The sequence below is a fragment of the Convolutriloba macropyga genome, chromosome 9 (genome assembly GCF_964194025.1).
Source record: "Convolutriloba macropyga chromosome 9, txConMacr16.3, whole genome shotgun sequence".
In the NCBI taxonomy this organism is placed as follows: domain Eukaryota; kingdom Metazoa; phylum Xenacoelomorpha; order Acoela; family Convolutidae; genus Convolutriloba; species Convolutriloba macropyga.
This window is the reverse complement of record NC_134476.1, coordinates 35,956,155-35,968,054: the sequence shown is the minus strand read 5'-3', so window position 1 is coordinate 35,968,054 and position 11,900 is coordinate 35,956,155. Positions and strand designations below refer to the sequence as shown.

The window sequence follows — 11,900 nt, the reverse complement described above, 5'->3', positions numbered from 1 at the left end:
TTTTGGCTAATTAAGATCAAAGCAAAGAAACTGTTGCTATTTTTCTAGACCTTGCAAAACTGTTTAATTCCATTTCGCATAACATATTCCTTAAAAAATTGAAACAGGAAGCGAAAGAATTACTGTTTTCATTTCTTGCTAACGGCAGACAAAAGGTAAAAGTTAATGGCGTATTCTCTGATTGTGAAATTTTGAATCACGGGGTACCACAAGGAACTGTTTTAGGACCACTGACTTTTCTTTTATATTTGAAGGATTTCTCATCTAATATAAGCACAACGGAAAAGGTAATTCAATTCGCAGATGACACAAGTATTGTCTGTTGTGGACACAAAGGTAGCTTACATGGAAAAGTCACGGAAATTTTACATAAAACAGAAGAATATGTAGAGACGAACAAACAAACTTTGAATACAAACAAAAACGAATTAAACTTTTTCTCGCGCGATAATTCTGATTTCGAATCATTTTTTACAATAACGAAGTTCTCACAACGCAAAAAATTTGCCGATATCTTGGTATTCAAATTGACAGGAATCTTAGTTTCGAGGAGCAGCGGAATAAAAGCTTGAAAAAGATGGCTCATGCTATAAAATCAATTTACCTTATGAGACCTCAAGTTCCCCTAAACGCGCGCATTCTTCTTTTAAAATCACTTGTGCTTTCACACTTATCATTTTCGGCGATTTTTTTTCAAAATATATCTGCAAAAAATCTAAAACGCCTTAACCGACAGATTAACTGGGGTGTAAAGCTGTGCTTTATACGAAAGAATTATGACAAAGCAAGAGATCTGCTATTCCAGACAAAGACCCAACCAGCTGGGCTAATAATAGCAAAAAGGTCGCTAATCAAATTTCATTATGATATCGTGAGGCCAGAAAATTCTGAAAATTTTCTTGGGTATCTGAGTCTTCATCAAAATACTCGAACAAAACAATTCAAAATTAGGCAAAATGCCAAATTCAGCTTTGGAATGAATTCGATTGTTCGTCAATGTGTACAAAAATGGTATAAGTTACCACATTGGCTTCGATTGGCAAAAAATGAAAACGTTTTTAAGAAAACGTTGAATGATTTCTTGCTCTCACAAAAAAAAATTCCTTTGACTAGTAACGTAGGAGCTTTTAAAAGTTATTTTTATTTCTAGGAAGAATACAATCGAAAGAAAATTTTACAATGTGATTTTTTAGGAAATTGTTGATGTTTATTACATTATTTTGTTTGAATGATTTGAAATATTTTTTGTTTCAGGTATATTTAACTGTATGGATATAATTTTAATTTACTTGATGCAAAAAAAGAGCACAGAAGAGAGGGCTAAAAGTAATCAAGATTTGCGCCAAAACTTTACACCTAAGCCTAGTGAAATATTTTTAGGAGATATAATCTCTAAGAACTAAGTTTTCAAGAATTTGCTTGATCAATTGATCTGCTCAATTTGAATGCAAAAGGAAGACAATTGGAGAATAAAACTTCGAATCTCAACGCCGCCCAAATAGTTGAGAAAGTGTTACTTAAAGTAACCAGAAGGTTTGGAATTGTATGACAACATAGGAAAACTAATTTTGTGTTTGAAAGGAATAATTATCCATGGCCTTAAGCAGTCAGGCAATATTTTCTAGCTTTTAAAATCTTTCCGCAAAATATAAGTTTCGATTGGTATATGTATGATAAGTTTCTGTTTTTCACAAATTCAGAGCAAAGAGTTCCATGCACTGTATGTTTTGAGTGCACAATTTCAAAAGTTTTGATATTCAAACCAATGAAATTTTTCAGTATCTAAAATATTTGGAGTTAATGATTGTAATTCTTATGGATTTTTGGCCTAACAGTTAAAATAATAAAATAAAAAAGGCGATTCATTAAGAAGTTGAGACGTTCCTCAACCCGACAGACTTCGTTTAGAAAAATAAGTTATTGCTAACCTTGCGAAGAGAAAAAACTAACAAGATACGTTTACAAGAAGATAACATCAAGTGGAAACACAGGGAAAATATTGACTGACAAAATTTCAAACTTCATAAAATTTTTGGTTTGTTTAAATAGACCAGACAAAACGTCCGCAGCAAATTTTGAGTCCAGTAGTAGAAAATTTGCGGGAAAACCTTACAATGAACAAAAATGAGGCGGCTAGTACTGATAGGATCTGATTTAGGGTTTTTTTTGAAGTGTAAAAGGATAAGACAAGAATGCTGCTAGCATGTCAATTGGGGGGGACTTAGCTAGTCCTCCTGTTTTATGCTTAATCTTTCTCAACTCTGTGGTTGCACTAGAAAAAGCAAAAATTTTACCTTTTCAAGAAGTCAATTGAACCGAAGCAATTTATGGTGCAATTTTTTTCAAGTATTAGTTAAGATAAAAGAAACCAATTTGTCAAATTAAAATTACTTCTGATATTTAAAACGGTTAAGAAGGTTTTCGATCTTTACGTTCATCGTCAAGTTAAAACTGCTTCACAAATTGTTAAAAGGTGAAATGAGTATGTTTTTCAATTGTCTGAGACCACCATTAAAACAATTCTAGGAAAATTTCTAAAAAATTAAATCGAAATTTTTTCTAGCCTATTTACAACTCATATATACATCTATTATCGATTTCTTTGAAAAAATTCCTATTCCGGATTTTTCGATTTTGGCCATGTTTTTATATCTCTAGGGTTATTCCAAATATGCCCTAAACCTAAGTATCCTTCTTGTGGAGGTTTTGAGAATTTCGTTTTGTCATGCACATAAAGCTTTTTGCACTCTGTATCTTCATCTAGTCAAAATTTTAATTTGAACTATTTTTTTGGCGTGAGTTCGCACCCCCTTTATTCATCACGCGTGTTTAGTGCAGGCTTCAGCTTGCTGATGTATGTAGCTTCAAAAGTCCTTAGCTTTTCTACTGTCCAATAGGCGTCCATTCAATGTCATTTGTTTCACCACAACATTAAACCAGATGTTGACCCACCTGTGAATCCTTCTTTTGATGTTCTAATTTCCTTGTGGAGCTCCCCGATCAGTTTTTCCACTGTGGAAAAAAGATCTAAAAATCTCAACACCGGCCGAATAGCTGAAGGAGTGTTACTTGAAGCGATCAGAAGGTTTGGAGTTATATCAAAACAAGAGAAAATTGATTGTCTATCTGCAAGGAAAAATTTATCCCAATTAGTCTGACAGCAGATCTGTTCTAACTTTTTAAGACTTTCCCAAATAAGAAATTTTCGATTCGTATATAAATGACGAATTTCTGTTTTTTACAAAACACGAGCACAGAGCTCTTTGCAATGTGTGTTTTTAGTTATCCATGCCAAAAATGTGAGACGTTACTAAACCATATCATTTTAGTTTTGAAAAAAAGTATCCTTCACAAGCATAACAAAGAGAAAACACTAACAAGAAAGTATCGCAAACGGTGGAGAATTTTGATGGGAAACACATGAAAAATTATGACTGACAAAATTTCAGACCTCATAATTTTTTTGGATTGTTCAAGTAGACCAGTCAAAACTTCCGCAGCAAATTTTGAGTCCAGTTGTAGAAAAACGGAGCAATTACGGAGCAATTCTGTAGTTAGAGGAAAACAAGAAGTATTTACTGACTGACATCATGATAGCGGAGGTAACTTATGAAGTATTTACAAAACTGCAAAAAACACGAAAACTCGCATTGTATGGCTAGGTAACGACTAACCTAATGGGAGGATTGAAGGAAGCCAGCGATTTCTGGATAACATCCTTTTTCCTATTCGGAATTTGAGTTTGATGTCAAAGATGACATAATTGTCAGAAGCCCTATAATTGTCGGAGAAAATTGCTGTGAATGCAGCTTGATCCACAGCAAACATTGTTGCCAATTCAATCGTTGCCAGACAGGTCTTCATATTACTATCAAAATATTTGTTTTCTTACCAAACACTAAAATTGAATGAGTTTTTTCTCTGAATGACTGCGCATTTGAATTTTCTACAGCATGTTTCTGTGGCTATAATTGTTTGTGGCGTTTCATATATGGCATTTCTGCAAAAAAAATTATATCTGACTTGTTTTAATTTTCGGACTTTGTAATAATTGGTGTTAAAATTTCACAATGGAAAAATTGAGAAAACGCTCGTTTGTTGTGGATGAGCTTCTGAAAATGTTTTTTCCTGGGTTGTATCTTTGACTTCTTTTGAATTCATACATACGAATTGCCTGTCAATTCAATTTCCTTTTTTTATTTGATCTCAAATTGTCTGATCAATGTTTTCTTTTTTATGTTTTATTCTCGAAGCAAAAACTGACATCCTGATTTTTTATATATATTTTAATACCAGAACTAAGTTGTATTGCCGGTAGAATTTATAAAAATAAGCAACGTTGAAAAACCAAGTACTATTGATTTGGCATACATTTAGATGATAAACGTTCTGTAGTCAACCTAAAACTTCTCCTAAACAAATTTTAAAATGCGCTGATTTATGGCTCATTATTTATGAGATGATATTGAATCATTTGTCACAAGAACTTACTGTTCAAACTTCAGAACCGAGATTATGTCAGAGAAAATTATGTTCATCGCTATTGTTGGGACCAAACGATAGCATTGTGCATGAGAGGCCGTTTGAAATTCAACGGCGTTTCAAAACTCGGCTCTGTAGATTCACCCTGTTAAAGGAGGCGACACAGACAAAACTTTCAGTTATTGAATCAAATAAAATGTGTCCTCTTGGATGATGGAGTGCAAAATATATATTAAAATTACGGATGGAAGTTCGCAGCGGAGCTTTCAAATCATTAATGAGTGGAACATTATGCTTTTACCGTGGAAGGCTGTGTAGTGACCCTAAAAATTATCCCAAACATGCCTACAACTTTTCTAAAGGGGAAGTTCTCGAAAGTTGCTTTTCAATTTACTCTTAGCGAAAAAACACTTGAAAGTGACAGCTAAACGCGCTACTTCATGGCTAATTTTTTATAAGACAGTATATTTAACGGCATGTCCTAGAAATTTATGGCTCAAACGCTCAAACGTCAGTACCGAGATTAAATTCAGAGAATAATTATGATGTACAACGTTATCGATGGTATCGAACTGTTTTTGGGGAAAACCAACAGAGCGACGTCTCTGGGACAAAGCTATCCTGGTAAATCCAAAAAAATATCTTCGTAGAATAAAACAGCAAAAATGGAGCATCGCAGTTCATGAGAGTTTTAAAACCCACATCAGAGGCTGTCATCCTTACTTCTCACTTATGTTAAATTTAGATGGAAATAGTCAATCTTCGAGCTAAAATTTATTTGTATTTTTTGACTTCAATTAGTGTAAACTTTGCTAAATTTTCAAAAAAATCTAGGAGGAGATTTTGAGAACCCCAATTAATCAAAAGGACTTCTATTTTTCCAATGAACTACAGGTGACAAAAACTTTGCAAAAATTTAGTTAAATTCGACTTGATTAACGTTCAACCATATAGTTTTATGATGAAATTACCAACAGAAAACGCTATTCATCGGAAAAATTAAAGTGCTCAGTAAAAATTATCCCATCGATCTAAAACAAATTGTTGAATTAACAACCCATTGAACCATCGAATCACTAAATGCAAGTATTTGCCCAAATCCCTTCGAGTCTTAAACATCCCAAGAAGTCAAACTTGATATTTTGACCGTTGCAGTAGCTTGTGTAATCCCAGTTCGAGGTACAGACTTATGGAAAGACAATGCTCGACCAAAATGAACTTTGAAAAGACCATACTCGACTCATTTGAGCTATAAAAAAATTTTAGCTGGACCTTAAGACATTCTAAATTTTATCTCGACATGGGTCCATCATTGGTCTTTTCATAATTCTGTTTTTTTGCCATTAAATTTTTTCGTGTAAAATTGCATATAACGTAGTCGGCGTGTAAACTCTTTCCTTTTTTACGATTCAGATCACAAATCCTTCAAAACCCTGCATTATTTTTAAAAAAGATAGCTGATACTTTTGGAAGGGAAAACAAACCGAATAACGCAAAAATTTTGTCACGGCCAAGAAGAGAAAAACTAATACACTCAAGCTAGCTGGTTTCATCGAATCAAGTAATGTGGTAATATTTTGAGCTGCCACATATCTTTATCTTAAGATTTGCCGAAGATCTTAAGGCTTTTGGTCGATTTCCAACTGATTCTTATATTGGACTGCTCTGGTGCACAGCTGTTTAGTCTTTCTCGGGCTCTGCTTCTGTATGTACAGAAGCAAAACAAATTAAAAATTTCGGGTTTTGAAAGAAAAACAGACTGATTGAAAGATCAATGGTGGACCCATGAAAAAACCTTTACTCGACATTGTTGGTTCTGAAATGACTAATAGTGGACCCATGAAAAAACAATAGCTGGACTTTCTTTGCTGTGAAAAGACTGAAGCTTGACCCATGAAAAGATATTAGCTCGACTTTATCTAGAAAGCTCGACTGTGTAATTACAGTCAATATTGCCCCCCTATTAGACATTTAAAAATTTTTCATTAGTAGAGGTCTAGGCCTGGGTTAGGCCGTTTAGTAGGCCAATCTTTTTCAATATACTGGTAATATTTTTAATTATGTTTAACAAACTATGTAGAAGTAGTAACCTGGGTCAACGATCATACAGCTTTCTTTGATTTCGTACTAGGTCATGAATGATTCTTAGTAATCATACTAGGTCATATATGATTTGTATGAGCTATTGGTAGTCATACAACGACCATATATGATTTCCTAGAAATCATACAGGGTTCATACAAAAAATTTCAAAGACTAAAAACTGCTTAATTTTAATTTTCTACTGAAATTGAAAAAATCATACAAGGTCACATATGACACATAAAGCACTGACTGGTGCAACAATTTCTCTTATAATGTAGTCAGAGGATTTGCAATCCACTTTTGTTTCTTTGTGAGCGCTAAAAGAATAACTTCGTGGTTTAAACATATTCAGAAGAATTTGAGGTTTAATAGAAATTATTTTCTTGATTTTTTTTTTTATAATTGAGCATTTATAAGTATAAACTGGCTTCAGAGTATATCCAAAAATTGTTATCTATTCGGACTACTCATTTAATTAGTGCCCAACTTTGCAAATGATATTGTGCGTTAGGGTCTTATGGCGGATCTCAATGCGATGCCGGGGTATCATATAGGTGATACCCTACCGAATAAAAACAAAAAAACATAAATGTTGAAACAGTTTCGAAAAATTGATATATTATTCTTGGTATTCGTACTAGGATCATATATGATTTCTTGCTAATCATACAAGGACCATACAAGATTTCTTTGGTTTCATACAAGGATCGTACTAATTAATCATGTATGGACATTAAGAAATCATGTATTATCCTTGTATGAAATCAAAGAAACTTCAACCCCGGAATTTTGAGTCTTCTGAGCGTTATAATTATGAATAACTCTGACCAGAGCCCCTAACTGAAGTTTTACTTGATAAAGAGAAACCACTTCGTTCTGTTTTGTCTATAAGAATTTTTTCAGTTTCTTAATCGAAAAAAGCACGGAAAAAATTCTTCTGGCAATTCGACTAGCGTTTTTTGAGTGACAGCACGGAAATGTACAGAAGAATTGAGCAAAATGTGTTTTTTTGTGTTTTTGACAGGTTTTTGTTATAGTTTTTTCGGAGAATCTACTAGATAATTTTGAACTACAATCCAGAATGAAACGACAGAAAAGCCATCTCAGCAAATGGTGTTCAAAGATGAGTTATAACGGCTAATTTTTCAACTAAGATCAATGTTGTATGGCCACTACTGACTTGGTTCGAGCGCACAATACTATGATCAGAGATCACTTCGGTCTGGGGATGGTATGATCAGAGGTCACTCACAGGATGGGAATGGTCGGATCAGAGGCGGATTTACGCGCATATTAGTCTGATCAGAGACCGTATCGAGCGGATTTTTTTTTATTTATTGTTATATTTTACCAAGCGATGTTGGCTCTGCCAAGAGGCAACAAAAACAGCATTCTGATCAAAGACACATCTGGAGTTGGATGTCTTTGATCAGAACCAAAGGGGTCCATCTGATAGAACTTTACAAGGAAACTTTGTTTAACTGTAGAATACGACGTTTTATATGGAAAAATACCTAAATTCATCCATTGAATCCGAAATATGCACTAATGCATTCACAAAAGAATATTTTCTCAGCAGTTTTCTTTTTTTTAGCAAAAATACTTTCAGAAAGGTCTTTTTTTTTTACAGGAATTTAATAATGCACACATCAATTTTTTTCAATTGAATGCATTAAAGCCAAATTCATGTGCTGAGGTGATTTCGAGCGCACCTATGTCTGATCAGGAGTGACTTTTGAGCGCACAATAATCTGATCAGAAGTGATTTTGAGCGCATAATCGTCTGATCAGAAGTAATTTTGAGCGCACATTCGTCGGGACGATGATCTGGATTTGGTCTGGGCAATTATCGCAAAGTCGTCTGGACAATCGTCTGATTTTGGTCAAATCAGAGGTCTTTTCTGTCTGGGAATGTCTGATCAGAGACAGTTCCGATCGCACTTGGAGCGCTCACGGTGTTTCGACCGCATTTTAATATGATCAGAGGTTACTTCCGTATGGCTCCTCAACCTGGGTTAGATTTTCACATTTTTTTGTTCAAATTCAGTCATTCAAATTCAGAAACCTAAATATGGATACCGTTAAACAATAATAATCTTCTGATACCCTGTTTCAGACGGAGGCGTGTGGTTTCTTGTACTCCTGTATATTTTAAAGAAAAAACTTTTTTACAAAAAGAATCTGCCTTCATATCAAGTTCAAATGAAATTCATCAACCTGGGCTGACTATGAGTTTGTTCTAGCATACTTGTTGTTTCAGGATCTACTTTTTTGCTTAGATTTATAGCTTTTTTATTGCAATTTGTCGAATAAGTTCTTTGATTTCTTACTAGGTCCTGTATGATTCTTAGTAATCATACTAGGTCATACATGATTCGTATGAATTCTTGGTACTCATACAACAACCATATATGATTTCCTAGAGATCATAATGGGATCATACAAAAAATTTCAAAGACTAAAAACTGCATAATTTTGATTTTCTATTGAAGTTGAAAAAAAGTTCTTGGAAATCATACAAGGTCATACATGACACATAAAACATTGACTGGTGCCTCAATTTCTTGTATAATGTAGTCAGAGAATTTATTAATTTTTTATATTGCATTTTCAATCCACATTTGATTCTGTGTGTGCGCTAAAAGAATAAATTTGTGGTTTAAACGTATTCTGAAAAAAAATTTGAGGTTATTTGGAAATTTTTTTCTTGATTTTTTTTATAAATAAGCATTTATAAGTATAAACTGGCTTCAGAGTATGTCCAAAATTTGGTTGTCTATTTGGATTTAGTCTTTTATTTAGTGCCCAACTTCGCAAATGATATTGTGCGTTAGGGTCTTAAGGTGGAACACAATGTGATGCCGGGGTATCATATAGGTGATAGCCTACCGAATAAAAAAAACATAAATGTTTAAACATTTTCGTAAAATTGATGTATGATTCTTGGTATTCTAGGATCATATATGATATCTTGGTAATCATACATGGTTTCTTTGGTTTCATACAAGGATCGTACTAAGAAATCAAGTATGGACATTATGAAATCATATATGATCCTTGTATGAAATCAAAGAAACTTCAACCCGTGAATTTTAGGCTTCTGAGTTCTTTTCTACAGAAATGTGAATCCTCTTGACGGTCTACAATTTTAATTTGCGGGTTTGTTAAGCCGTTTAAGCTTCCGCATTTTGTATTTTGTCCCTGTGCTGGTTTGAAAAGTGTGTTGTGAAAAGCTGTTCGTAGACAGCTTTCAGAAGATTCTTGGTTTTGAAGTGAATTACGTAATTGAACAGTAACGCGAAGATGTATTCAGATTTTGAGCATTTTAAAGTACAAGCAAAGTGCGAGTAGATATAATTTTAATAGTTTTCCTTGTCAATCGTGCTCCAAAAATTTCTGAATTTTCCTGATGTCTGACATATTGCTACTGCTGGGAGATTAAAATGGGCAGTAAACAACCTGCAAACGCGTTTACTTCATTATGCAGTTGCTTATTAAAACTATTTTGATTTGAAAGTTGGCTTCCGTGCCCTCCTTTCAATTCTATTTCGTTTGTCATATTCTAAGTTATTTTGTCTCTAACTTTGAGACTCCGACCTATCTAAGCGTTGACGTTCAAAGCGTCTTGTACTGTATTAGAATTCCCAGTCTGATTTAAGTGGATACTAACCAATCGAGGTCAAGAGTTAAGTTTGAAATAATGAACTTAGACTTAAGGAAGTGAAACTCTTTTTTTGTGCTAAAATTAGTGTCCTATTTTAGTACAATAAGTTCAGGGCAGAAGATTAGACTTTCACTTTTAAGTTAAAATTCAATCATTCAAATTAAGAAACCTAAATTTTGCATTTTAAAGAGAAAACTTTTTCATTAAAAAAATATGCCTAATTGTACTCTTAATATCAGTTTCAAAGAAAATTCATCACCCTCTGCCGACTTTGAGTTTGTTCTAGCATTCTTGTTGTTTCAGAATTTACTTTTATGCTTAGATTTATAGGTTTTCTATTGCATTTTGTCGATTAAGCCATTCCATGATTCTGGCAGGGCTACTGCAGTGTGTTCCTGTTCAGTAAGAACTGTTTTGAAGGTCATCATTGTAACCAAAGCGTGTTTAATATCCGGGCACAGTGATATTTTTCTCTGCTATGATGTTTTTTTTTGTTAAAATCAATTATACTGTTTTTGAATCCCTTTTGATTCATTCTGTTATTCGATGTGAAAACTTCGAAGTGTGGATTTAGACTGTTTTTTGCAGGCAGATCTCTTTAACCTGCCCCTTCATTTTTGAAAAAATGAGTAATCCATACAACCAAAGAAAAACTGCTAATAGTCGAATTTTGGGCCTAGATAATCTTCGGTTCTATCATTTCTAAATTTATCATATAGTTTTTAAATCTCCCGGTCAATCAAAGTATTATTTATTTGCTGATTAATTTGTATAAGTCCTCACGAACACTTTTGTCTGAATGATATAATAGCGACGGGTTCAGAAATTGTTTGTGAACAGACTGGTTTACGCCCCCAGCTGCAAGATAGGCATCTCATACAATTTTGGTGGTTGACTGGATAAGTTATGAGCGTTAAAAGCCTCCAGTTTCTTTTTCAAGGTTTTTTGTCGTCTTTTGTGTCCTCACTATGCGTTCTAACGTGTGCATTTTTTAATTAAAGACTCCCGTTCTTTTGTCAGAGCAAAACAGCAATTACTCTTGCGGTCGCAGAATATCGTTGCCTACAGAAAATGATTTTTTAAAAAAAAATCTCTGCCTGCTTTTTGTAGGAATCACGTTGAGTCCCAGCAGTTTCCAAAATTCTTTTCATCTCAGGAAGTTGACTACTCATCCCTTGTCCTTGTCGCTGTTCTCTGGCTCTCTTTTCTAATCTTGAATATCGATTTCCATCTCAGTTACTTCCATTGAACTAATTGGAGCTCTGTCCACTTTGTCTGGGGCCGCGATTAATTTCATTGAACAGCATATTGCTTATTGGATATTACTCTCACAAGGTGAAAACCAGTATAGAAAATGTTCAAAGAAGAGCCACAAGGCTAGTTGGATCCCTGCGAGGTTTAAGTTATGAAGAGTGGCTCAGGGAACTCAAGCTACCAACCACAGAATACAGAAGACAAAGAGGCCGGATGATAGAAATCTTCAAAATCATCAATGGAATGTACGACGAATCTGCTACGGGAAATCTAATTCAGTTTATCGAACGAAACTCGAGGAAACATGGGCAGCAACTTTCCATCAGAAGAGCACAACTGGAGCTGAGGAAAAGTTTTTCTCAGTTGATGGACCTAAAGATTGGAACGAGTTACCAGAACACGTCGTGTCAAGTGA

General features: G+C 34.2%; 1 protein-coding gene across 1 annotated transcript in view; it reads left to right on the top strand.

Moving 5' to 3' along the window:
• LOC142345753 (potassium voltage-gated channel subfamily A member 1-like) overlaps nt 1-11,900 on the top strand; it is a 488,213-nt gene that overhangs the window by 58,480 nt on the left and 417,833 nt on the right. The window lies entirely within an intron of this gene.